The following is a 23,870-nucleotide window of genomic DNA, read 5'->3' on the forward strand; positions in this document are numbered from 1 at the left end:
AAATTATTGATAGGATCATGTGGTTTTTTTTTGGGGGGGTGTTAAAGATGGAGTGAACTTTAAAAATGAAGTATTTGCTGATTGACAGGAGAGTTAGGGTTTTTAAATGAGAATGATGAGCATTGAGTATACCTTTAACCCTGTGAATCAGGGAATATAAAAAAAACAGCAAATCAGTCTTGGAGAAGATGAAAAGAAATGGGGTGTCTTCAAAAAAAAGTCAGTACTAGAAGATATAAGGAATCAGAGAAGTGATCTAGGATAAAGGTAATCTTGTTACCATTTTAACTGGGTTCCAAAGGGCCAATAACAAAAGGGAGGCTGATGAGCATAGGGATTTGGGAAGATTAGGAGTGAATTGCATGAGGTTGAGAGGTTGCATGGGGATTTTACCTTAGAAAGAGGTTCTAAAGCAGAGACAAATTGGCTAGCAACAGTGAAAAGTGAACACCAAGTAATTGAGAAGGTCCATCAACTCCAAAGTCTTGATTCACACTTCTATTTATCTATTCTTTCTCTGGATAAAGACAATATTTTCCTTCATATGTCCTTTGTAGTTAATTTGGGATTTATGATAGTCAAAATGACTTGGCTGCTCAAAGTTATTTTTAAAATAATATTATCATTACTGAATGAAACATTCTCTTGATTCTGTTTATTTTGCTAATCATTATTTTGTGCAAATAAATTCATACTTTTCTAAGATCATCCTGCTCATCATTTTTTTTTTTTTTGGAGGAGGTGAGGCAATCAAGATTAAATGACTTATCCAGGGTCATACAGCTATGTCAAGTCTGTAAGGCTAATCCTCCTGATTCTAGTGCTGGTGTTTTATGCATTGTACAACATAATATTACTTTATTCCATCATAATCAAATACCACAACTAGTTCAATCATTCCCCAATTTATGGACATCTCCACAGTATCCAATTCTTTGTCACTACAAAGTGAGCTGCTTTAAATATTTTAGAACATAAAGATTCTTTTTGTTTTTTCCCTAATTATCTTTGGAAACAGATCTAGTAGTATTGTTGGGTTAAAGGGTATAATTATTTAATAATTTTGGGGGCACAGTTCCATTTTTCTCTCCAAAATGGTTGGATCAGTTCACAATTCCATCAACAATGAATTAGTATCCCAATTTTTCCATATTCCCTCCAACATTTATTAAGCTTTTCCTGAGTGCCAAATGTGATATTAGTCACTGAGCTTTCAAAGACAACAAATGAAAATCCAAACTCTCAAGGATCTTCCATTCTAATGAAGGAAACAACAACTACTTATATAAACAAATATAGATTTAAATTATTCTGAATAAATGCAAAATGAATGGCAAGGTAACAGGGGAAGAAAGATATTATTAGCATTTGAGGGGATTATAAATAATATTAAAAGTTAGTTACTTCATCCTCCTCTTAAAAGAAGTGAGGAATTCTCTGAGTTACAGGTAAGGAAGGAGTGTATTCCAGGCAGGGAAGGGAGATAGTGAAATGGCAAAGCTGCAAGTTATGCAGTGGTGTGTGTGTGTAGTAGTAGTAGTACATATGGAAAGGGAATTAATATATAATTAATGAGACTGGAAGGATAGGTTGGAGCCATTTTATATAGATTTCTAAAAGTCAGAGAACTTTATATTTATCTTAGAAGCAACAGGGAGAATTTGTTGAGCAGGCCAGTGAGGAGATCAGGTTCACACTTATGTACTATCACTTAGAGAGATGTGTAGAAAATGGACTGCTGAAGGGAGAGACATTCGATGAGCGCTTAATGTATGCATGGTACTGAACTCAGTATTCATGAGACCTAGGGAGGCATAGAAGATATAGTATTAGATAACAAAGAATTTTATGTTGAGAGTGGGAGGGAAATAGATCCTTAGCATTTATTTTGTTGGCATAACAGGATTATATATTACATTTAGAAGGCCATTCTGGGTGAGAAATATATAGTCAAAGTGCTACATGAGTTATTAAGCACAAAAGGACACACTTTTATAGGGGTGCTACAAATAAAGCCGTTATTACCCTATAATAGTTCTTGATAGCTTTAGTTCTCTGAGTTAAGATTCTCCTGATTCTACATCTGTAACGTGCTCTCCTGGCAGTTACAATTACTAGTCTGTCCTAGACCCACCAGAGCACCTTTGACCACTGTCCTTTGCAGTGTGAGCTCTACCCGGCTCGCCTCCTCTGAGGCCTTCTAAGGTCTCTGGCCACAATCTCTTGAATCTATAGCTTAGTAACCGGTAGCGCACTCAAGAACAACCACATGTAATCTTAAAAGCCTTTATTATACCTACTCACATAATGCCCTAACTGATGCCCTGACTTGTTGGTTCCCAAGTGAACACCTGGTCAGAAGACCCATGTGTTCACTACCAAAATCCTTACCTCTTTCGGCTACCCATCTTGGCTTGGCCACCCAGGCTAGGAGCCAGGGTGAACAGCAGGAGATTAAAGAGGGCGGTTGCTGCCTGCAGTGGGCTTATATAGGGCCTGTGAGGTCACACACACAGCCAATCAGCGAGAGAGTCACCCATTACAAAACTATTTCAATATGGCCAGGATCCCGCCCAAGGGCAGTCCTAATATCCACAGAAATTACTTCTGGGCCTCAATCCCGATGCACTGTGTCCGCCCATTTAAAGGGCCCTTACATACATCCTGTATTCCTTTCACTACATTATGGTTCTGTGTTTCCATGATAATACCTCAGGTAGGACATTTGATCAGAATTGCCAAATGACAATTATAAGAGTATAAATTCAAATACTGACAGCACATATGTTATACCACTTGATGACAGTTGTACAGATTGGAGGAGACGCATTGAAATTTTGTATTAGAAGGTTTTATTTGGTTGGAGCCATTTCTATGGCTTTTCAAAGCACTGGAATTTAGTTTGATTGTTAAACATCATTGTTCCAAATGGACCCAGTCATAGCATGATGTCTTTAAAAAATGGGTATTTTGTGTTTAGTACTTGATCTTTAAAAATGGACATTGCACAAAAGTAAAAGTAGGCTATGATATATAACCATTCTGGAATCTGAAGAAGATCATGAATCATAAAAAAAATGTATAACAGAAAGATTTTATGGGGTGGTCATATGGCAAGAGCAAAAGATGACAGATGGAGAGTCAGAGTGCTGTGCTGGTACCTTTTAGAAATGTTGGACAAAACTGAGGAAGACATCTAACACATTAGGTGTCTCCCCATGGTAAACACCTGGGACTATGTGGAAGATCATCATATAAAATGGACAGGCTTGGGTGCATTTCATTCTGCAACATTAGAGGGATTCCTGAAACAATGAGACCATAAATCATTTTGAGCATTATTGTTTGTAGAGTAAAATGTAACTTAGTCATTTTTTTAAAAAAATGAAATTTGCTTAAATTTTAATTTTTTTAAATGTATTTAATAAATAAAAACAATGGTTTTTTGGATTGGATATTCAATATGTATTCACCTTTATAAAAATAAATAAAATTCCATGGATATGTATACTAATGAAATGTTCTGTGCAAACCTATGCTATTAAACAAGTGCTTTCACATAATAAGAATTAGAGAATTTAAAAATCATCCAGTTCAGCTTTCTCACTTTAAAGAAGAGGAAACTGAGGGGCAGACAGTGAAAGTGATTTGACAAAGGTTTATAGTAGTTAATGTCAGAAACAGGATTTGAACTCAAACCTTTTCATCTCTAGTCCAGTGCATTCTACATTAGACCAGCACATATATATTAATATTCTGTGCTTAGCAACAATAAATTGAGGTAAGTCAGAAAACATGGTAGAATAAGATGAACACTAATTTTGGAATTGGAGAATCTGACATGGGTTCTCTCAGTTTTTAGCTTTATGATCCTGGATAAACTAATTTACCTTTCTCACTAAATTCATATGTGAAATAAGGATATCAGTATCTGCCTTAAAAAATTGTTAAAATCATTAAATTTGGAAAATTCAATGAAAAATTTTATAAAAGTTAGGGAAATGGGTAAATTTTGGAAACCATAGGATAAGAATAGAAAATAAACTATTATGCTGTTATTATTATTATTATTACTATAATAATCATTATTATCATCCTCATGATTTAATGGGGGCAATATTTTCAGCAAAAAAGTATTCTATTCTAAGAGGATTCCTATAGTACCCTTGTTTGAGGATGGTTGCTGTCTCTGTTAATACTATTCTCTATTTTTTCCATGGCAGTGTGTGAATGTGGATACATGAATTAGTCTTTCCCTATAGCTCTTCTTATTGTGGAATATAGAAAATGAGCACTTTTGGACTCATATACCCAAATTCCTATAATAGATACAAAAAAATCAGCTCAATTAAGTTAGCTAAATATAGGTCATTGAAATCTGGGATTTAAAATATTGACTTTTGATTAGATGATTCTTTGTCCTTTAAAAATTTCTGTAATTGAAGTGCCTAAGTATACCAGTAAGTGGATAAATATTCTTCCTCATTAAGTAGAACACAAACTCACACCTATAGCAGAACACACACATACACACACACACACACACACACACACACACACACACACACACACTCAAAAATCTTAAAGATATTTTTTTTCTTCAAAAGGAACATGTTGAACTAATGATAGAATGTTAAAAAATTCATATTGAATTTTTTCTGTCACAATTTCTGCTCCCTAAGAACTGTATCTGTCCATGTCAACTCTAACCCCTACCTATTCTTTTAAAGAACCTCTTTACCAATGATTCTGATTCCTTCTTGGAACATCCCATTTGAAGTAATGATTCCTCCCATCATTTTCCAGGGAGGGATATCGTAGCATGGTACTTGAATTGTAATATTCTTTCAGCGAAACTGTATTTGTCCATGTGTATTTTAAATTCTAAAATTCTAAAATTGCTTGAAAAGTGGGCTTCCTTGGGGAAAAAAAAATAAAAGAAGGCAAACCAGGCTGCTATTGGAGAATAATTGTATCTTGCAATTTGCATGCAAATATATTTAAACTAAAAAATTCTAAATTATTCATCATATAAGGTTAACTTTGTATTGCTATGTTTTCCTCCATAAATTATAAGAAATAAATCATGCTTTTTATGTAGAAAATAACTGAGGTAAAAACCATCCCCCTTAGGATGTACATAATATAACTGAATATTCTATATTGAGAGAGATAATTCTCGATTACAACATATTGGAATCACTTGATCATCCATTACATATAAGTAGTTTAAATAAAATGTGCCTCTTTACAACAAATTAGTTTTTTTTCTCTGTCTTCAAGAGGAAGTATTTCTCCTTCCCTTGTAAGGTAATAACTATTTATTTATAAACTATAAAACATATAGTACTGCTGTGCCTACAGCATTCAGAAATTACTAGGCTATATATTCATTAAAGAGAAGTAATTACCTTCCAGATAACTTGACTACAATCTTTTATTGACCTCATAATATACTAGCAATGCCTAATAGATTGATGCAGCTGTTTACAAATTCTTTTTTCCCCCTAACATATGAGTTTGCTACACAAGTTCAATAATAATTCAGACAGGCTTTCTCCCACTTAATAAGCTTAACAGTCAGGAATATAGAGCTTGCTGTACTTAGGAGAATATGATTTGATAGCTAGCCCCAAGGATGTGGAAGAACAGGATAAAAAATAATAGACATGTTTTTAGAGTAATTGATTTGTTATTGTTGCTGACCACATTTGGTCCCATTGAAAAGGAAGGAAAAAAAAGTCTGACTAACTACTACAGTCTTTCTCATTCTAGCACGGAGAATATTTTCACAGTTAAAAATTCATTTTTTACCAAAATCACACACACACACACACACACACACACACACACACACACACTGCTCACAGATTATGAACGGCATAAAAATGATGGAAGAAGCACAATAAAAGTCCAAGACAGTGATATTTCTGTATTCTCTTTTCTTTTTGGGGGGGCATTTCATAGTTTAAAAAAATTATCATGGTGTTTTTTGGACTCTTAGTCTATTATATTTCTGAAAAGAAGGGAAACTTTTGATATAAATGGACAAGTAAAGTTGGCCAGGAAATGTTGATTATATGCCTTTCAATTAAACAACAGTCTAAATTTTGGAGAGACTGGAAGTGACAACTGTATTCTGTAAATATTACATATTGCTAAATGCATTAGAAGCCTTGAAGCACCCATATGAATTTGTATATATAGATATATAGCTATTTGCAGACTCAATAAATATATGTATATATTCATATATATATATACACACACACACACATAATTTGCATGTTAATTGTCAGGGCAAACAAGTTTGAATGAATAATAAATTGTAGGTTATTTCACACAGTTGAATTTTGAAACAAAATATTACTTATGGTTTTATTTAAGACTCCAAAATGAAAATATTCATTAGATAGTTTTTTTCTTAGATAGATAATTTTTTCTTTTCTTTTCTTTTTTTCCCCTATTGTTATTAGAACTAGGTGAAGGAAATATCTGAGTTAGGATATATATATATATATATATATATATAACCTTTCTCAAGACCAAGTAATACTGATTTTTTAAAAATCTGAAAGAAAACAAAATAGTAGATATGAATTTTTGTTTATTATAAACATAATATTCAAATGATATTCTTCTGTAATATATATGAAAACTATTTCATAATAGAAAAATCACATTAATTTGGAGCCCTGTTTGAAAAGCCCATGCTATCTACTAAGAATAAGACTGAAATAATTATAATCAGTTTCCTCTGCCTAGTATTAGCTTCATATGGTAATATCATTTTTTATTAACGTAATACAAATATCCTGTACAGTGTTATACCTTTCATTGCTAGCGGCTTTAGTATCAAAATGTCACAGCCGATTTTATTTTTACTAATAGATTAAGACTTATACATTGCATTAGCAAAAGTGAACAGTACTCTAATATGATACTAAAATTGTGGAGAAGTCTGGAGTGAGTCCCTGGCAATCTACTAGATGGCATATGTCTTACTGTTCCCTTTCCTCCCCCTCTCCCCCCCCAATGATAACAAATGATTGAGAAGTTTGAGCAGGTAGTTTATTACCTTTTGGAGAAAGTTCACCTTTTAGAAACTTCCTGATATCCATTGTCAAAATATCACATTATACAATTCACTGGAAGTGAACTTATTTCTAAATACCCATTAGGTTCCCAGGAGATGCCTTACATTAATTGTTTAGTGGAAGCACCCTTAGGCTATCACTAGGGAAGCACATTAAATGCATAAAAAGAAGTTGACAGAGATCCCTGTAGAACAAAATGCATCTACCAGCTCAAACCTTCTCCATGAAGCAGCCTATGAAACATCTTAAGAATGGTCATTTTCTTTCCTTTTTTTTTTTTTTTTTTTTTTTTTTTTTTTTTTTTTTTTTTAGAGGAGGGAGATATGAGGGATTTTTTTTTACTATTTTTTTTCTGCTAGTACAGATTCAATTAAAGTGTGTGTGGAGAAATTGATGTACCATTGGTGCAGACATTTTAAAAGGGTTACAGAAACAATATTGTAAGGGGAATGGGAAACAAAATTAGTCTATGTGCTTGAATTCAAAGGCTCATGAGAAAGGAAAAATAGGAAAAATTAGAAAGGAATGACATTATCCATATAATGATGTTATGAAAGGACAATGGCATAAAGGATTGGCATAAAAAGGAGGATGCATAAGGTTTTAGAAAAAAAGAATAGGGGAAATCATTAGTGGCAAGATTTTAGGTTAATGGCTAAGACCACTGATATGAGGGGCAAAAAATCAAGTTACAAAATGAATGACAGTGAATTCTGGCAAAAAAAAAAAACAAAAAAAAAAAAAAAACATGTTTATATAGGGTTGTCTGTCACATTGCTCTTAAAAGTGTTGTCTCTCTAAAGATAACATAATTTTAAAAAATCATTCTTTTGTTTAATTACAATTGCTGGTAAAACCATTGTGCATCTCTTATGTATTATTATGTTTGTTTATTTCACATAATTTTGTTTAGAACATTTTTAAAAAGAATATGTAATAAGCAAACAAAATATGTGCTGGCCTGACATAAATTCTGTATTTTTTTTCCTTTAGTCAGCATTACTCTGAAAAGTCCACTAGAGGGGGTACTAGTTAAACAAGAAACATGCTTGTTACTTAGCCCTTTACCCCCCTCTTCTGTGGATTTTTTTCTTTATACCTAGATAAAAATATTCATTTTTCTTCCCAGTAGTTATATAATGAACTAAAGCTACTATGTGAAAGGCATTTTATGTTCTTAAATTATTTCCCTTAATTTAGTTATTTTGTTAAATTTTAACTTGACTATAATGTCATTTCAATAACAGGATAGGAAAAATGGTTAAATTCATGAATTTTTTTTTTTACATACTTAGGTTATAACCAATGAAGTGATAAGGAACAAATCTATAAGCTGTATGTTTTTTCACATAGTACAATTTCATTTATCCATGTAATATAGGGAAGAAGCCATTCTGCTCATTGTCACTTATATATGGTCTGTCTAAATATACCATTCCATTACTAAATGCTGTTATATGTCCTTTTTCCTTTCTGAACCTCACACAGATACTAAAAGGGAACCTGAAGGCCTACTGTTTAGAAAAATGTCCATGACTTTCCAACATACTCTATTACAGATAAATATTTAGTTTTCCTTCTTTATGGAAGATTGTCAATATTTCTTGAAAAATTAGATGTTTTAAGAGAACATTGTTTAAATTTCCCATAGTACCCAAATTTAGTTAGCATGTTTCTCTCCACACATTAAAAATAGTTACTGCAGAATTGTTTCTTTGGTCTATAACTAATTACTCAAATCCAGGAAGCAGCCTCTTTCTTCCCAAATTTTTTTTCTTTTCCTGTCAATCCTAGGGAAAAAAAAAGTTTCATTTGAAAATCTTGGGAAAATGTATTATTTGTCCTTATTAATATTTATTGAGCATCAATAATATTCTATGCACTCTGGTAATAAGAGAAACTTATGTCTTTCTTCCCCAGTCCTGAAAATCTGATTGAGTTTCAGAATAAATAACAATTCTGCTCTTCTTGTTCATTAAATAAAGAAAAAGAAAGAAAAGAAAAATAATCTCTGAAAATTGATAGAGTCAATATTATAGATTCAGTCCCACATAGGACTACGTATCTAATCTTGCAGAATTGATGGCAACCATTGCCCAATGGAGATTTAGCAATGACAAAGGCTTTTCTAGCTAGACAGTCTTCATTTTTCTCTTTACTCTTCTCAACACAAATTCATAATAGCAACTAAAAGAGTACTTCATGTTAATTTCAAAAAGTTGAAGAAAGTGTCATATTTCTTTCAAATCATTCCATCCATTGCTTTTTGTTTGCCTGAATTTCATGTCATGACATTTTCTGAAGGTGCTTCTTTCCTTTCTATTCTTATTCATATTTTATAGATACTTTTTTTTCCCTGAGGCTGGGGTTAAGTGACTTGCCCAGGGTCACACAGCTAGGAAGTGTTAAGTGTCTGAGGTCAAATTTGAACTCAGGTCTTCCTGATTTCAGGGCTGGTGCTCTATCCACTGTGCCATTTAGCTGCCCTGAAATCCAGTCTTAACATACTGGAGTAGTTGTTTAGCCTCCACTTGAAAATGAAGAAAGATGGGGAAAAAATCTGTTGAGGTAGCCCATTCCATTTTTGTATACTTATGTTAGGAATTATTTCTGTATGTTGTTTACAGTGTGCCTCTCTTTATCTTCCATCAATTTCTCCTAGTTCTGCCAAATGAAGCCAAACACAAAATATCTAATCTCTCTTTTACTTGACAATCCTTCAGCTATTGGAAAACAGTTAACATGGTCCCCTAACTCATCTGTTCTGTAGACTAAATAATTTTTTCAATGATGGGATCTCTAATCATCTCACATTGTGATTTCTCTCTTCTGGGGGCTCTTCAGTTTAACAATGTTCATTCATTCAATAAGCATTTATTAAGCATCTACCATATGCCAAGCATGATGCTAGGTATTCAGAACAAAAAGACAAAAATGAACAATCCCTGTTGTCTAGAAGCTAATATTCCAATGTGTGTGTGTGTATGTGTGTGTGTATAATGCAGCAAAAATATAAACTCAAAATAAACAAATATAAAATAATTTCAGTTGGGAGAGAAGTCAATTACAATAGAAAGGATGGGTGGGAATGAAGAAGGTCACAGATAGTGGAGGAACTCTAGGTGAGGTATAAGACCCTACAGCCCAGCCAGGGAATCTGCTGATGTATCTAGTTTGGCTCCCTATCCCCCTAGGGGAGTCTCAGCCTTCCTGAGAAGTCAGGGGATGTGACAACCTGTGTTACAATTAAAGCAAAGTTACACCAAAGTGGCAAAGAGACATCTACACACAATAGTAAGTTGTTTATATGATCCCCCATATGCAGTATATAGTTAGCGCATGTGCAGTGTGCTATAGTTATATAAGAGTATTAGGGTATAAGGCTGAGAAATTTTGACATGAATGAACTCCATATTTGACCATACACATGAGTTCTGCTCCTTCACTCCTCATCCATGATCAGGATTTGGGCTAATCTGGAAATCCTCCAGTGAGCAGGTCCAGACATTAGATGGGAATCAGAATAGACTTTATGCAGGAAGTAGACTTTGAACTGTACCTAGAAAGAGGCTGGGTATTTTGAACATAACATTCCATACAATTTGACCACGTCAAAGGATAGAGGGCAGCATTAGATGGAAATGATTTCTAATCACCTTAATAAAATATGTTGTATAATGGAAGGAACACATGACGTTTCAGGACGTCTGGATTCTAGTCTTGATTTTGCCACTGACTTGTTCTATGACTTTGTGCAAGTGATTTAAGCCTTCTGAATTTCAGTTTTCTCATTTGGAAAACAATAACTTTGTACTCTATGATCATCAATAACTTGTCCAGCTCTAAAATTCTGTGATTTTTCTGTGGAAAACTACATCTCTCAATCTTCTCATTTTGGGGAAAATATGAGATATGCAATCTACAGCTATCAGAGTTTGAAAATGATAGATCTTTTGAGCTCAGGAATTCTGAGATATAGTGGTTAGGCTGATCTAGTGTCTGCAATAAGTTAGTTATCAAAAACAATAAGCCCCATGAAGATTGAAGAAAATGCAAGCAGGATGCTTAAGGAAGAAACAAACTTCTCTAGATCAGAAATAGAACAGGCCAAAATTTTCAACCCCATCAGTGATGAGATTGAGGTTATAAATAACTTTTGAATTTCTGGCCTTGGAAAAATAGAACTAAAGGACAGAAATAGTATGGATTTCATATTTCATGCATATTTAACACAAATGAATTTGGATATATTTACTGGTAATATATATGTATATATATGTGTGTGTGTATGTTTAATATATAGATGTTTTCATACACATATACATAAACAAAAACCTAACATATAATTAAACAAAACAAGAAAAAAAAAGAAAAAAAAAGTCAGGAAAGAAGAAAAAGCAAACAAGAGTAAGAAAATGTAGTAAGGAAGAAAAGAAGGAGGGAGAGAAGGAAGGGAGATAGCTTCACTAAGGCAGGGGATTCTACTCACATTCCATTGGATTTGACCCAAAATGACAGATGGGTAACTGCAGTTTCATTAATTCTTTCATAATGGAAGTATCTTATTATGTTGAGTGTGATTCTAGATTCTTCTATCATAGCAATAAATGATCTTTTCATTATGTTAAGCCAGTAGAGCTAATGAAAGGGACAAGCTAATTTGGCCTTTTTCATACTCCTGCTTTCAACTTAGAGTTGTCTCCCATCTTCCTTTTGATTGACTTCTCTTGCTTCATGATGCCATAGGAAGAAGAAATATTTCCTTTCCTATTCATTAATTTTCCTGCCAGATAAATTTTAACCAATATTTCTTACCTCCTATCTGAATAGAAGTCTTCTTTCTTACCACTTTCTTAGTCAATAAATTATTTGGATACTCTTAAAAAACACAATTTATATCCCACTGTTTTCATACCTACCATTTCAGATCCATCTGCTGTCTGATGTTGATTGCTCTCTTTGAAGGACGTCATCACCCCATCCAGCTTCACTTGTTCCTGTACTATACTTTAGGAACTATTTAAGGGATTTTCAATAATAATTTTGATTATTTTATGCACCAATATCCAAACCTAGCTCATTTATAGTATATGCCTTTACTGTAAGAAGATTCCCTCTCCCTCCCCACTTTTACTGTTGCTCTGGTAAATAGCTGAATAAACCCCTTCTACCTCATTCATTTTTTAAGCTGTAAAAACCACACAATTCAAATATACTTATTATTTTATTTTCAGAACACTACATAATTATTTTCTTTTCATTTATAACATATTCTTAAAGTTCCAATATCATCATTAAAAAATGTCTCTTTAATCTAATGCTTGGCACTAGTTTTTTTTAGTAACTTTGAAGCATTGTCATAACTTGTTTTTCTGAGTTTTAATCTGGCTTTGTATACTTCCTAGTTATGTGACTCTAGGTAAGTCACTTAGTGTTTTACTTCCTCATCTGTCAAATGAGCTAGAAAAAAAAGGCAAACTATTCCAGACTCTTTACTCAGAAAACCCCAAAGAAGAATCATAAAGAACTGGAATGTTTGAAAAAGCTGAATAACAATTCTCACATTCACAACCATGTGTCAAATACTGTGCTGGATGCTGGGGATACAAGGAAAAAAAGTGAAACATTTATAAAGAAACATTATTGTACGGCAATTTGTTCAGTTATTCCTTTATGATATTTCTAACTTTGTTTCCTATGGAACACATTGGTCCTTGAAGATGCATTAATATCATGGCTTGCAGCAAGTAATGCCTGGATAGAGCACTGCTATTTCTGTAAATTGGTCTTGTTTTACAAATGCATGACCAAGTCAGATTATATTAAGGAAAATGTTGGTAGATATTTAACAACATGCTATCAGGGGAAAACTTAACCTGCAACATTAACATCTTCTGCATTACTTTCTTAAGTCTAAACAACAAACAAAACACTAAATCAAGCTCTGATTTGTAGCTTCTGAGATAAAAATGCTCACTTGAAAATTTATCATTTGCTCTGGAAAGCTAATATCAACTGGGTCCAGCATAATTCTGACTTAACAACTGAAGAACATGATCCTATTAAGAGAATCTGAAACAATTATTTTCCTTCTTTTCTAGAACTTCTCTTTTTAATGACCTTTTGTCAAAACCTGAAATACACTGAAGACCAAGTCCTTTTCTCCTTTTCTCCTTTTAAAAGTGTCTTTTCTCCTGTTAAAAAGAAAATACACTGATTCATTGAGCTTTCTCAGTTATTCACACTTAAGTATGAATGGGTTTGTCAGAGACTTTCCTGAGAAGATTTCTGAGAAAGGAAAAGAAGCTGAAATGAGTCTTCAAACACTGAACACAAGGAATAAGAACAAAGCTCAGGAAGGCCAAGGAATCTGAAATGAAAGACCATCTTTAGCAGCTTTATTATTTTGTCTCCCTTCAACTGTCTCTGAAAATCAGATATTTGTAATACAAGTTAGATACATGTCAATGACTGTGAGAATGAGATAGAGACTTTAGTGTGAAAGTCTTTGACCAAAAAAACAAAACAAAAAACCTGTGTATGAAATTTCTTTTTGCCTAATTGATACAGCCAGTGGTAGACAAGAAAAATTAGATCTCCACTCACCCCCAAGTAATATGATTTGTAAGTTATTGTGCCAAAAGATCTCTCTCTCCCTAATCAATCTGCCAATATGTTTGGAGTTTTCTAACTTTGTGCCTTTAACCCTTAATGGATTTAAGTGAATTTCAGTGAAAGAAAGGGGTTGGTTGATTTAGTTAGTTTATTAGTTAGTCAATTCTTTAGGAAGGCTTATTAAGTTAGCTGATTAAGGCATTAGCATCCAATTTCCATATTTGTTGAGATTTTAAAGAGGACTTTTAGCTTTGCTGACTTTGGGGATGTGGCTTTGAATCCTGGCTCTGTTCCTTATTCCCTTTGTGATCCCAAGCTAATCACTTAGTCCCTTTGCACTTAAATTTCCTCATTTATAAAATGAGGGATTAGACCAAGTGGCCCCTGAGGTCCCTTTCTCTATCAATCTATGAATTTTAAAGTTCACTTCAGTTTAAGATCTTGGATTCTGGGAATTGGACATAAAATGGTTAAAAAAATATTTTGAATGGTAGGTTAATATCATTTTATTCTAGTTTTAGGGTGCTTTGATTAGTGGGAGGGTTAGAGAAAACGGTTGTTTTAAAAGTGAGGCAATATGAGGGATTAGAATACTAGCTTGGCAGTAAAGAGTCCTAAATTTAAGCTCTGGCTCTGTATTTGACTTGTATAACCTTGAATAAATTATTTCAACACTATGAGCCTCACTTTCTCCATCTTCAAAATAATGAAAATAATGACTTCCTTACAGGGTTGTGGTAAGGTTTAAATGAGTTCATACTAGTAAATCTGCTTTGTGAGTTATGTGATGCTTTCCAAATGGAAATATTCCTCCTAAAAGGAGGTTGAGGAGGCTACAAATATAGAGGGCAATGTAAGGGGAACAGGAAAAAAAAAAAAAACTTTGCCCTCATATCTCTCTCTCTCTCTCTCTCTCTCTCTCTCTCTCTCTCTCTCTCTCTCTCTCTTTCTCTCTCTCTCTCTCCAAATATAGATATATCTATGTATCTATGTTTCTATATCTAGATATATCTGTATCTATATACATCTATATCTATCTATCTATCTATCTATCTATCTATCTATCTATCTATTTATCTGTCTATCTATCTGTAGAGAGAGACTATTTAGTTCAAGGGATTGGGTTGGGGTGCTAGACCTGACAACATAGTTGTGGAAGGTTTTATTTTCATTCATTCCAGTAGTAAAGAAGGGAAGAGAGCCAGAAAGAAGAGAGTAAACTGAGAGAACAAAGCCTCGGAAAAGTAGGTGTATTTTCTCACCCTGCAGGCAAAATCAACACTGCCTATTCCCACCTTTCTTCAGTCTGTTCCTTTCCCTCTCTCGGGCTGTTTTTTGTTGGGGACATCACTAGAATGAAGGAGAGCAGTAGCTGAGGTGGTGAACCAACTGCTCACCAACCCCCTCCCCCCAAAGTTATCAACAGGTGTGTGCATAGCATCTGTGTCTATGTGGGAGCTGACAGGCAAGGCACCAGCTGTGACTTGTACTTGAAAATAATAATAATTTCCACTTAGGGATATGGAATTATTTATCACTACTGGTGGAATTTTTTGCCAAAGGCAAAAAATAAAAACATCCGATGAAAAATATCCTCTCTCTCTCTACAGCCTGTCTATCTCACTCACTTACCACAGGAACTGATTGAGCCTGTGTCCAAGAATAACTATCATTATGATGATTACTATTATGATGATTTTTCTTTTGGGCTCTGGGAATTCAGGAACCAAGTAAACATTCTTATCAGCCTTGCCTGGGAAAGGAGGCTCCCTTAGGTATAACTTATACCCCTGTAGATCATGAGAGGAGAAGAATGAAGGTTTGGACGATGCAAACAAAATGACCCTTCTATATGCACTCAAATATGACAGATCAGACCAATGTAGCCTGGTAGTGCATCCAACATCAGAAGAGCAAATAATTGCAGAATGCCTTTTATGACTTAAATCTTGGTGGTCATGAGCAAGCTTGTTAAGTGACCTTGAAACCCATTATTCTGCCTTGACCTCAATTTCTCCACAGTTGAAGGACAGAGACTGGGGACCCAAACTGAAGAGGTGAATGATAAGCATTGCGGATTACGCAAATAGACTTTACTTTCATTTCCTTAAATATAATGTTCTATCTTCAATCTCTGTGCCTTTGTCATGGATGTCCCTAGTACTTATAGCATTCTGCCCACTCATAGCCATTTCTAAGTTGCTCTGGCTTTCTTCAAGACTCAGCTCAAATCCTACCTTCTATAGGATATCTTTTCTAATCTTCCCAGCTATTAATCCCTAAGATTATTTTTCATCTGCTCTACATATCTTTATGTATCTAGTTATATATATATTCTGTCTCCTATAAAAATATGAGGACCTAGAGAATAAGGACTATTTTTGTCTTTCTTTTTATCTCTAGAACTTAGGAGAGTGAGTGCCATGTATTAAACTCTTAAATGCTTATTGACTAACTTCATGAAACCTGGAAATCAATTCTGTAATCACATGTTGAGATATATGTGTGTATACATATATATATACATACATATCTATGAATATATAGTATATACATGTATGTCTAATTGTGTATATATGTGTATACATGTATGCATATATGATTTATGTATATATACAGAAAACCTTACAAAATATACATACACATATATACACACATAATTCACTAAAAATCTATATCTGGGTTGACAACATGAAATCAATATAGGTGGTCTTGAGAGGTAGCAAATCTGATAGAATTGTTATATGTGAACATCATGGCAATGCTTTGTGACATTATAATGGGGTTTGGATCCAGCTCCAGCCATACCTCTGAATCAGTACTGGCAGTATTGGTGGCTTCCAGACTTCTCAGTTTAGAGATACCAAAGCAGACTTGGAAGTTCAGCAGAAAAGGTCTGTGAAATCAAGGTGAGAGTCTAGAATGTAATCCCAGAGCAGACTGTATCATTGCAGGCCCAGCCCCAGCCCCAGCCCCAGCCCCATCCCAAGTCAGTACCCCAGTGTCAGTGAGGTGGGACTCTGAATCAGTAGCAGTGCTAGAGGTTTTTGGACCTCTCAACCCAGGGAACACCAGGAAGAACTTGGAAGGAGTGGAGAGGGGCTGTGGCACCAGTATGGGAGCCTAGTGCACAATCTTAGTAAAAGCCCCTTTAGCAAAGACCCAACCAGCAGCTCCCCGCCCCCCACCTATAGCACACTAAATCTTACAGCTACTTTTGGGTGGGGATATTCCTAATATCTCCAGGGCAGAAAAGAGTGCTTTTGGTCAGATTCCTAGAAGGATGTCTGAAAATAGCTGTACAAAACTCCCAAAATTTGAGACAATGCACCCTCCACACTAGAAACAAAACCCTGCTTTAACAAAGAGTTAAAAGGCAAGTAATAGACTAGGAAAATGAGAAGACAACAAAAAACTTCTGACTATTGAAAGTTATTATGGTGGCAAGGAAGATCAAAACACATTTAAAAAATTATAACAAAGAAATTTCTCATCACACCACAGAGATGGTACCTACATCTTTTTTTTTTTTTTTTAGAATTTTTTCCCACAGTATATATGCATGAGTAATTTTTTAAATAATATTATCCCTTGTATTCATTTTTCCAAATTATCCCCCCCATCCTCCACTCCCTCCCCCCAATGACAGGCAATCCCATACATTTTACACATGTTACAATATAACCTAGATACAATATATGTGTGTAAATACCATTTTCTTGTTGCACATTAAGTATTAGATTCCAAAGGTATAAGTAACCTGGGTAGATAGACAGTAGTGCTAACAATTTACATTCACTTCCCAGTGTTCCTTCTCTGGGTGTAGTTGTTTCTGTCCATCATTGATCAGCTGGAAGTGAGTTGGATCTTCTTTATGTTGAAGATATCCACTTCCATCAGAATACCTCTTCATACAGCATTGAAGTATGGTACCTACAACTTTTTGCCAATTATAATTGCTCAGTAAATTTGAGGGGGGTCCTCTGCTTATAATTCTAACATCACTGAAAAGACTGACATTTTACATTTATTTCCAGAGACCATCTATTAGCTCTAAGTCTCACATATTAATGCAGAAACAATGGGATATCTATGATTGTAAGTATGGACTAGAAGTCAGAAGGCATGCATTGTCATTTATTTTGCCATCTTAAGAAAGTCACTTCACAGTTTTGGCCCTTGGTTTCTTTCTGTGTGTGTGTGTGTGTGTGTGTGTGTGTGTGTGTGTGTGTGTGTGTGTTTGTGTGTGTGTGTGAAGATACTATGCTTTGATTCACATTCAGTCTTCATAATTCTCTTTCTGGATGTAAATTTGGCTCTTTCCATCACAAATCTGTTGGAATTGCCTTGAATTACCCCATTGTTGAAAAGATCCATCATCATGTATATATCATAATATAGATCATAATATAATGCATCATAACATAATCTTGTTGCTATATACAATGTTCTCTAGGTTCTACTCACTTCACTTAGCATCAGTCCATGTACGTCTTTTCTGGCTTTTCCAAAATTATAATTTCTTACAGAACAGTAGTATTCCATTACATTCATATACCATAGTTCATTCAGTCATTCGCCAGCTGATGGGTATACACTCAATTTTCAATTCCTTGCCACTACAAAAGGGCTCCTATAAACATTTTTGCACATGTGAATTATTTCCCTTCTTTTATGATCTCTTTGGAATGCAAACCCAAAAGAGATACTGCTGGATCAATGATGATGCAACAATTTGATAGCCCTTTGGGCATAGTTTCAAATTATTCTCCAGAATAGTTGGATCAATTTATAACTCCACCAATAATACATTAGTGTTCCAGTTTTCCCATATCCCCTCCAAAATTTATTATCTTTTCCTGTCATCTTGGTCAATCTGAGAGGTATGAAGTTGTACCTCAGAGTTTCCTTAATTTTCATTTCTCTAATTAAAAGTGATTTAGAACATTTTTTCATATGAATAGAAATTGTTTTTAATTTCATCATCTGAAAATTGTGCCTATTCTTTGGCCATGTATCAAGTGAGGAGTGGCTTATAATCCCATAAATTTGAATCTTGTCTATGTATTTTAGAAATGAGGCCTTTATCAGAAACACTGGCTATAAAATTTTCCCTAGCTTTCTGCTTCCCTTCTAATCTTGGCTGCATTGGTTTTGCTTGTATAAAACCTTCTTAATTTAATGTAATCAAAATTATTCATTTTGCATTTCATAATGTTCCCTAGTTGCCCCTGGTTTCTTGATGTATCAAACGAGAGGTTAGATTAGATTATCTTATTTTCTCAGATCATATTCTCTATTTATGCTGTCTTCAATAGTTCTAGAAAGAAAGACTTGGAATCTATTAAAAATATCATTGGTATCATGGAGATGTACACTAATCATCACAAAGTCAACTCATTCATGGTCACTGCTTCAAAGAAGAAATATCAAATCATAATAGATATACACTTATTAAACTCTAAGTATGATGACTATTTAAATTAAGATAAAAATAACTCTTCCATCTGAACCTCTGGGGAAGTCCTTGATGGAAGGAAAATTATGTGAGGCAACTTGCTTCAGTGAAAATAATTAAATAGTCAGAAAATAAGGAACCACATTCTAATTCTTTTACTTGATACTTTTGTACTCTTGGACTAGCCCATTCATTATTCTGGTCTCCAATTGTCTTCTCTTAAAACGAATGAATTGGATAAGATGAATTTTATGGTGCTTCAAATTCTAAACTTCTCCTTTGGAAAAATCTCATACCAAATGAATTATAAAAATTCTCCTTGTTAGGTTTAGGTCTGTATGCATTTGCAAATTTTATTTCCAATTAAAAATCATTTATTTTATCATTTTCCCACTTCCTCTCCCAATTAAAAAAAATGAAGCAAATCAAACACTAGTTACAAATGTGCATAGTCAAGAAAAATACATTCCTATGACTAAATTCATTCTTGTCAGAGAATCCATGTAGATATAATTTTGGTCCCAAAACTTGCAACTTTATGAAGACATTCAGATGTCTATAGGAATGTTCATATAGAATTCTGTGATATCAATCAGATTTTACAGACATGCAAAGGGTAATGTATAAGCAATATTGAGACATTAGAAGTAAAATGCCATGAAACTGTTTTAAGTTTTATAAGGTAAGGGAAACAAAAAGACAATCTGAAATGGAGATAGTGGATTCTATTTACTTGAGGGATCTATAGGGAAAAGTATGAATGTATTCTGATGTATCCCATATTCACAGCAGTCATAATTTTATATGAGGAGGGTCACCATCTGTGACTAGCTTATCTTAGTGAAAGAAGAAAAGAGCCTTCAAAAATAAATGGCAATTTAACCATCATATAGATTGTTAAAAACAACAGCAATACAACACCAACACCAACAACAATAACATTTCATTGTTTCATAGGTAAGTTTGTTACAAAGCTAATAAATATTTCAAAAACCAACTTTCCTTTCTCCTTCCTTCCTCCCTCTTTCCCTTTCTCTCCCCTCCCTCTAACCATCCATCTGTATCTTCCTTCCTTCCTTTCTTCCTTCCTTCCTTCCTTCCTTCCTTCCTTCCTTCCTTCCTTCCTTCCTTCCTTCCTTCCTTATTTCCTTCCTTCATTCCTTCCTCCCTGCCTTCCTGCCTTGCTCTCTTTTTTGTCCCCTCTCTCTTTCTTTCTTTCTTTCTTTCTTTCTTTCTTTCTTTCTTTCTTTCTTTCTTTCTTTCTTTCTTTCTTTCTTTCTTTCTTTCTTTCTTTCTTTCTTTCTTTCTTTCTTTCTTTCTTTCTTTCTTTCTTTCTTTCTTTCTTTCTTCCTTCCTTCCTTCCTTCCTTCCTTCCTTCCTTCCTTCCTTCCTTCCTTCCTTCCTTCCTTCCTTCCTTCCTTCCTTCCTTCCTTCCTTCCTTCCTTCCTTTCTTTCTTTCTTTCTTTCTTTCTTTCTTTCTTTCTTTCTTTCTTTCTTTCTTTCTTTCTTTCTTTCTTTCTTTCTTTCTTTCTTTCTTTCTTTCTTTCTTTCTTTCTTTCTTTCTTTCTTTCTTTCTTTCTTTCTTTCTTCCTTTCTTCCTTTCTTCCTTTCTTCTCTCTGTCTCTCTGTCTCTCTCTGTGTCTCTGCCTCTCTCTGTGTGTCTTTCTCTCTCTATCTCTCTATCTCTTCCTTTCTTTCTTTCCCCGGAAAGCAAATTACTGCTCTGATCATCCTGGCTTAGTCCTTCAGCTACTTGTAAAGGCCAGAGGAATCTCCATATGATTAATCAAATGTTTCCTTACACAAAATCCAATCATGAAAATATCTGATTGGTTCTCATAAGGGCAAACTAAAAGGGTTTGATCTCTGTGTGCTCAGTTGAACTTAATGCCTCACTACAGATACCTATCAATATTCAATCTATACTGCTTTCCTTTCTATAAGCCAGAAGAAACTCTAGGGATCAAGTTTTCATGAGTACAACAGCTACAAGTCCTTAATTTTTTCTGCCTTCAATGAATCTGTGAGTTACTTCCATTGAATACAAAGTACTTCCATATTTCAAAATAATATCTTTAATTTTTAAATAAAAGTAGGGGTTTTTGTTGTTGTTTTGTTTTTGACTTCTTATTCCCAGGGCCCAGCGGTGTCTAGCACAGAATTGATGCTTAATAAATGCTTGTTGATTCATTAGTTACTGTTGTCCATGGAATAATTGTCATAAAGGATTTACCTGTATTGTTTATGTTTCAAAGTCTCCTGCTCAAAGGTATTTCACTAAGCAATTCCTTATTCAAGATGAATTTGATAATTTGTAAAATGCATAGTCTAATCAGAAGTGATTGTGCCAAAGTTTTACAGTGAACATTTATGAGACTCATTATTCCTCTCATCACTGCCCCACAAATTTCCATTCTTTAGAGCCCAACTGAAAATGTCACTTCCTCTATGAGGCTTCCCTGATTTCCCCTGATAATAATAAGCATTTTTTTCCCCTTTGAGTGGCATAGAGTGCTTTTTTTTTGTTCTTTAATTCACATATCATAGCATTAATAGTGCTTTACATATATATCAAACAATATATTTACATGTAATATCAAATGAGAACATATGTTTGGCACTTTAAAAGCCTTAAAGTTCTATGTCTCTTATTTACAATATTTATCACTAACAGCATACTTATATAGCTGTTATCCTCATAAATTACAGATTCAGTCTGGGATGCATGAATAGATTTCAGGGGATTTGTGAACTTGGATGGGAAATATATATCATATGTATATACATATATACATATATATATACACATACACACATATGTATACATATACATAAATATTCATATAAAGACCTATATATATGACTATATATACACATCTACACATACATAAATACATATTCCTTATTTTCACTGTATGCTAAATAAAAATCAGTATTATTCTGAAAAGGGATACATAATTTTCTCTAGACTATCAAAGATCTACGATACAAAAAAGGTAAAGAATACCTATGACTAGACTACCATATTCTATTCTCTTACTATCATCTTACCCAACTCTGTCAAAACAGAGGTCTTATCTTTCAACTTTTGTATTTTCTCCAGTACCTAGAATGCTTTTCTATTAAATATGAATTTAATAAACGATGATAAAATTAAATTTAATTGTAATTTGTATATGATGTTTGGTAGAGAATAAATAAGATATATTAAATATATTTTAAGACTTTTCTGACAGTATGCTAATGATTTTATATATACATATACATACATACATATACACATGTGTGTATCTATATCTATCTATCTATTTATCTATCCTAAGTACAGGGGATAGAGTGCTGCACCTGGAACTAGGAAGAATCATCTTTGTGAGCTCAATTCTCTGTTCTACCTGTGTGACCTTGAGCAAGTCATATAATTTTGCTTACCTCAATTTCATTATCTGTAAAGTGAGCTGAAAAAATAAATGGCAAACCACTCCAGAGTTTCTGCAAGGAAAACCCTAAATGGGATCATGAAAAATTAGAAATGCCTGAATGATTCAGCAATGTGTGTGAGCATGTGTGCATGTGTACTTGTGTGTGTGTGTGTGTGTGTGTGTGTGTGTGTGCAGAAAGAGGAAGAGAGGAAGAGGGAAAGAGAGAGAGAACTTTCCTGTTTAGAAAATATTTTCACATGGTCTCATTTGATTCCTTCAACAACTTTGTTGAAGTAGGCAGGAGTTATAATGATGATGATTTAAGGATGAAAAAATTGAGGCTCAGGTTAAATATCTTGCAGCTAGGCGAATAAACATTAGATTTGGAATCAGGAAGAATTGGTTTCAAATCCAGCCTGTAACACTTACTAGCTATGTGAACCAAGGCAAGTCATTTTACCTCTTCTTGTCCTCATCTGCAAAATGGGGATATTAAAGATACCTACTTTCCAAGATTGTTATAAAAAATCAGTTGAGATAAAGATAATTGTAAAGCATTTTGTAAAGTAAATGTGTCTAGCACATAGTAAGCTCTTTATATATGTTATCTATTTGTTATTGTTATTATTATTATTATTCCCACAAGATCATGTACCCAGTATATGGAAGAGGTTTAACTCTGAGATGAGCCTTCTAATTCCCATTACAATACTCTTTTCATTAGAAACAGATAGAACTTCAGGATAATCATATAAATGTACCTCTATGATTTTTAATAAAACTCAGACATTTAAAATAACAATCTAAGGAATTTTAGAAATGTGATGGTAGGGACTGTATTTCTAAATCCGGTAATAATAGAATTTAATTAATTTTGATCCAACAAATATTTACCAAGTGCCTATTGTTTGCAAGATACTGTGCATGATATTCAGAATAAAACAATAAAACAACAAAAGCAAACACAGTCGCTGATTTCAAGCAGTTTATGTTCTTGTGGGGAAGATAAAGAGGACAATTAAAAGTTTAACTCAAGTATTTAAAAAGAATGAATGACATTCAAAATATTAACTTTAATGTTGGTAATCCAACATATGTCAATCACACACACCATGGACTATACCAACAATCACAAATCCCTGCCAATTCTTTCTCTAATATGTGTTAAAGTTTTGAACTTTGTCTATTTCCATGGCCACTTCTTTTAACTTGATTCTGATAAATTCCAATAATCGTTATTGCTCTTGGTTCTTCACTAATCTCTTAGTCTATCCTTCAAGC

The sequence above is a fragment of the Sminthopsis crassicaudata genome, chromosome 4 (genome assembly GCF_048593235.1).
Source record: "Sminthopsis crassicaudata isolate SCR6 chromosome 4, ASM4859323v1, whole genome shotgun sequence".
NCBI classification, from domain to species: domain Eukaryota; kingdom Metazoa; phylum Chordata; class Mammalia; order Dasyuromorphia; family Dasyuridae; genus Sminthopsis; species Sminthopsis crassicaudata.